Source organism: Sipha flava, unplaced genomic scaffold (genome assembly GCF_003268045.1).
Source record: "Sipha flava isolate LNK unplaced genomic scaffold, YSA_version1 538_pilon_pilon, whole genome shotgun sequence".
NCBI lineage: Eukaryota > Metazoa > Arthropoda > Insecta > Hemiptera > Aphididae > Sipha > Sipha flava.
Genome location: NW_020273519.1, coordinates 29,048 through 35,438, shown reverse-complemented (window position 1 = coordinate 35,438; position 6,391 = coordinate 29,048). Strand labels below are relative to the sequence as shown.

General features: G+C 26.9%; 1 pseudogene; it reads left to right on the top strand.

Moving 5' to 3' along the window:
• Positions 1 to 334: 334 nt before the first annotated feature.
• LOC112690971 lies at positions 335 to 2,648 on the top strand (annotated as a pseudogene).
• The last annotated feature ends 3,743 nt before the right edge of the window (positions 2,649 to 6,391 follow it).

Genomic DNA, 6,391 nt, shown 5'->3' with positions numbered 1-6,391 from the left:
CAGGGTTGGCACGTATTATACATAAATGTATAATTTGTGTATTATACTATGTATTATACGTATAATACATTACGTATTATACATCTATATTTTATACATAATTCGATGTATAAAATAAAAAATCATTAAAATCCAATTATTATAACTAAAAAATATAATTATATTGTGATATCTGGTCACGCTGTTAATATCAATAAATCAGTTATTTAATTGCTTATTAATTATTATCAGTTATCACTTATACAGTTATACATATTACATACACTTATCACATTCATTTTAAATTATAATTTTTGATTTCTAAGATATAGTAGCATACTTAACTACTTTAGTAGTTATTGTTACATTTATCAAATGAAAAATATCTATTTAAGATATTTAATATTTAAAATTTAAAATTTAAATATTGCATAATATTTATTATTTAACATTTTAAAACATGTCAGTTGGAGGTCGACCAAAACATTCTGTTTGGAAAATGGGCTTTAATTGTATCAAAGATCCAATAATAGGTAAGCAAATAATTGAAATAAATAATAACTTATGTCAAATATCATAATTAATATCAATTTTAATATTATAATTATATTAATTAATCATAATTCATAGGTAACTAAGTTATTACTTTACAATACTTAATACTTTAATAGTTAATATTAAAACTTATCATTCAATGAAAATAATAATTGTATTGTATCTTTATTGTTGTTTTAGATAATAAATACAATGCTTTATGTATGGTGTTTTCATAAGACATTAAGGAACACAAGTGTTGATAGGTTAAAAACCCACAGAAACATTTGTTTGTTTACATCTATACCTATACCACCAAAGTCAAGTTCACCACAGTCCATTAGTAATTTGATGGTTAGTAACAATGCAAGTAAGAGGAAAAGAATTTTTATTAATACTTCTGATTCAAGTGATAGTGAACAAATAGATACACCAAATGAAAATAAACTGAAAGAAACACCATTGACCATATCCCAAATAGGTTCTATCCTGTCAGCACAAAATGATACACTTACATTTGTTCCAGCTACATGTAGTACACCAAATAAGGCAAATATTAATGATAATTCTAAATATTCTGATGATTACGATATTGATAACACTATTAAAGTATCATCAGATTCAAGTGATTCAACACCAACAACCTCAAAAAAATCCATTGAATTCAACTTCAAAGAAAAAAAGAAAAAGGATAAAACAATGCTACAGGGCCCTGTTAGATCTTTTTGTGATAAAATTACACCATCTGAAATAGATAAATGTAATTTAGCTCTAGCAAAACTATTCTTCGGCTGTAACATTCCATTTTTGGTTATTGAATCGTTACATTTTAAAAATTTTTGCCAAAGTCTTAGACCAGCCTATAAAGTTCCAACACGAAAAGTTTTATATGGAAGACTTTTGGATGATGTTTTTATGAAATTTTGTCAATCTAATAGTTTCAAAAAAAATTCAGCACTTTTAATAGATGGTTAGAAAAATGAAAGTGCAAATACCAAAATGTTGCCTGCATGCTTCATTCATCATCTGGTGAAGCTATGTTTTTAGAATCTTTTGATATGACTGGTGTTAGAGAGACTAGTACTGAACTATGTAAAATAGTTGAATCATGTATTGATTTGGCTAAAGAAAAACATAATACTGACATATATGCTGTGATAACGGATAATGCCGCAAATATGGTTAAGATGGGACGATTATCAACACTGTGGCATTTGACATGTAATGCACATACAGCAAACCTATTGGCAAAAGACCTTGTACCTAGTGATATTACTGCTAAAGTTAAACAAATACTAAAAGCTTTTCATGGACCCGATCTTGAAAAAGAGTTATTGTTCCGTGGAGGTTATCGTATTCAATTGCCTTGTGAAACTCGTTGGTGTTCATACAGAGATTCATTTGTTAATTTAAAGAAAAATATGCCTATGATGAAACAAATAATATTTGATGGACAATTTTCTATAAGCACTAATGTTAAAACACTATTAATTAATGATGATTTTCTTAATAGTGTAACAGACTACATCAATCTTTTTGATCCAATATGTGTACTAATAAATAAATGTCAGTCTTCAAAATCAAACATTGCAGATGCGGCAGAAGAATAGTTATCGTTAGAACTTTCCCCATCAAATAATAATTTTGCAGCAAATTTAGAAAAAAGAAGGTCTTCTGCTCTTACTGAATATGCTCTAGCTGCTAATTTTCTACACCCAAAATATAATGGTTTACGATTCAGAAAAGATAACAAACATGATGATATGGATGTAGCAGAAAGTTTTTTTTTATCAGTTTTAGATGTAGATGGTCTCAATAGTCTTCATGATTATAAAACAAAACAAGGAATATTTAGTACGCTTTTTGAAAAGAAAAATCTCAATTATCAGGCATTTTGGTCTTATGCAAAGAATAAAAATGTCGAACTTGCTGAACTAGCTGAAAGTCTATTAGCATTACCTTCATCTACAGCTCAATTGGAAAGAATTTTTTCCAACTGGTCCTATGTTCATAGCTCATTGAGAAATCGCCTTAATAATGAAAGATCCAAGAAACTTGTAAGTGTTTATTACAACCTCAAAAAACAAGAAAAAAACATTCTCCGTCAGATGAATATTAAAGAAAAAAAGCTAATTTTTTTTTTTAATACATATTAAATAATATATAAAAAATATAAAAATTTGTGCAATTTTTTTATGAGAAGCCAGAATAAAGTATAAACACTAAACAGTTACTTTTTGTTTGTTAAAATTTTGTTTTTTTTTTATTATAATTTTAAGTATGGGCAATTTTTTTTAAGAAGCCAGAATAAAGTATAAACAGTTATTTTTTGTTTGTTAAAATTTTGGTTTTTTTTATTATAATTTTAAATATAGGCAATTTTTTTTAAGAAGCCAGAATAAACAGTTATTTTTTGTTTGTTAAAATGTAGATTTTTTGCCTTTTTGGTAATTTAATTTAACATTAAATCAGAATAAAAGCAATATCCAAAGATCAAATATTTTTTCTATTTTTTTATGTATAACATATGTCATATACTAATGTCTAATATATATAATATTCTATATTCCATATGGCATATTCATTATTGAATATATTACAAAATTGAAAATAATCAAGTAAGATTAAATAATAGTAAATTATACTATTTACTATTTACTAAAAACAATTATTATTTAATATTTATACTCTAGGTATGTATAAAAAATATTCAATAATAATTTAAATATCTTATGAAAGAAAAAATAGAAATAACAATTTATACGTTTTATACTTTTATACACGTATAAAAATGTATTAAACATATGTATAATACATCATGGTGTATAAAACTTTTATACATAAATTTACCTAACCCTGCAATATACTATTACAAATAACGATAACGTAGAATTTTAATGAATTACATAATTTGAACCTAAGTCATAACACTTATAACATTTAGATATTATATTTCTAAATAATAAAAGATATAAGATTTTTAAATTATTATATACTTGTATATGTGGACGCTGCTTATAAGACTCACTTTGGGATTAGCATAAAGTGAGTTTCTATAAATAAAAATTTGTTGTGCATACATGGTTCGTGGGATGGTTAGAAACTAGCAATAAATAATAACTAATACGAAATTTATTTTCTACGATTTTTCTTAAAAAAATTAAGTCTTATAACCGAATTTAAATATTTTAATACGTCCAGACCATTCCAGGCGATTTTAAGTCTAATAAATGGCTGAGTGTATTGCTTGTTCGAAGTCTGCATAAATTATATTTGGTGCAAAATGTAATGGATTACGAAATAAGACTAATGTTAATACGAACAAAACGAATTTCCAACAATAAATTTTAAAGTGGTATTTACAAATAAGATATCGATGATAATCGAGATTATCTACGAGTTTATCACCAAACAATATTCACAGTTGCTGAAAAACCCATGGCCCGAGAAAACCGCGGACGCAACTCGGATATGTCGTGACAAAACCGCGGATGCAACTCGGACAAAATATTATTTAGGGACGCAATTCGTATGCGTCGGAGCGATGGCATATATAGAAAACATTTTATACAAATTATGATAGAATAAGTCAAAATATTAAATAATTATAAGTAGCTATAATAAAGTATTCAAGTTAAAATCATTTTTATAAGAGTGAAATATCCTCTTAGTTTAAAAAAAATTGCCAATTTCTGTGAAAGCCAAACAAGATTCATACCAATATTTGAATAATTATATAATATACCTTTAATTACCCTGAACACTAAACGGGTGTTTGATATTTACTTATCGAGTAATACATACGTGATGGTATTAAGTACACGGGTAACGGGTATTAAATACACGTGTATCAGTAAGAAATACCCGTGTATTGAAAACACGGATATTAATAGATTTAATATACGTGTACACGTAACGCGGGTACACGTTTACTCTAATAACCGTGTATGACTACGATCCCTATCTTATACCGTATTACTGATTAGGTTATAGATAAGGATATAATATGATCTAAGATATTTGGGGCCCTTAATTTCTTCCTTACCTAGTTCGAGTAGTAGTAAAATTAAGTTTTTTAGTAAGTTTGAATAAAATTTAAGTAGGTATTTTGTATTATAACTTTAAACTTTATTACCTGATTATATAATATTGTAATAAAATTATTAACTTATAAAATTGTAGATTGTTAATGCGTATTAAAAGATAAATGAAATAAAAATAATTTTCAGTTTGGCACCCCGGTCGCCCATAGCTTTCGTCGGTTCTGGCTAGTACCTATCTATTATCAGTGCTCGACTTGAGGGGGGACGCAGGGGGACGGCGTACTCCTTCTAATTTTTAGAAATTTAAGCGTCCCCCTACTATTATGATGTTACAATTATAACGCTTAAAAAGTTTTGGGGACGCAATTTTTTTTAAGCAAACAGAGTCCCCCTTCTTTAATTTTGTCAAGTCGAGCACTGACTATTATAACATAATATCTATAACCGTAGTATAAACTATTACCACAGTATGATATTACCATGCTCAAATGACGAATACTGTCGGCTAAAATATGATTTGGCTGAAATATGTGTCGGCTAAAACAGTGTTTCCCAACTTCTTTTACTCGCGGAACCTTTGCAAGAGCTTGAACGTTTTGTGGAACCCCAATATTTTTTCTATAATTTTAATACAGGCAAATGTTTGGTACACTTAAATGAGTGGGTTATCGGACACTTCCGGCACAAGAGAATCATTAATATAAAAAAAAAAAAGACGGCTTTAATATTTTATTTTGTTTATTACTATTACAATATTATAAATGTATTATTAAAGCTTAAAATTTAATATTTGTCTCTCATTACCTCTAAGATAGAATTAATGAGAAGATTGAAATATTTTCATAGTTTTTTTCATAACTGTTTTTTAATCTGGAGTTATTCTTGAAAGTGAGATTCGTAAGTGCGAAGCTGCGTTCAGTTGATTTCGAAACTTATTCTTTGTCTTTGTATACGCCGAAAAGCTACAAACTATGCACTAGGGTGGTCGTTATTTTTTTGTATGCTAATTATTAAGTCATGACCCCCTAAATTTGTTAAGTTGTATGTACAAAGCATATTTGTAAAATTTTACCATTATTGTTCAATTTCTTCACGTGCCCCCCGAGGGTTGAAGTTTGAGCAAAAAGGGTTGTTTTTCAATAATTTTCATATATCTTGCGAAAAAATAATAATTAGTTAAATATGCATAGAATAAAATTTATAGAATTTTTAATTATGTATAAAAAATGTTTTATACATAATTCCTGTAAAATAATTATTTTTTATTTATTCCAATTTTTTTATACAAATAGTTTTGTGCATTAAAATTCATAATAAATATTAATCAATTTGAATAAAAAATAACCAAAAAACTAAGATAATATAATATAATCTATATTAATTCTAAGATATGAATTTATATATTACTGTCTTTCAAACATTTTTTCAGTCAAACGATGTTTTAAGTATTTCTCTACTAGCACCAGGATATTTTTTTCGATAATCTTGCACTGTCTAAAAAAAAAATAAGAAACCAACTATTTTATCTTTTATTTATGTATTAAATAGATATTATAGATCATTTAATACATTTGAAATTTCTTACTTGTAAAACAAACTGCTTTTGATCCTCATTTTTGGTAAACTTGTCATTAAATTCTTCCATAAGTTTCACCCCTCTCTCTGCTGTGTCATTGACTACCCGGAGAGATTCAATTATTTCCTTTCCTTTTTGGTATCCTTCTAGATCATTCCAGTTTTTAGGGTGAACTTCTAAAAAATCTTTTGGAATGTTAAATCTTTCAAATAATTTAATCGAATTTGTGCCTAATAAATCCAATGGTAAATCTTTCTTT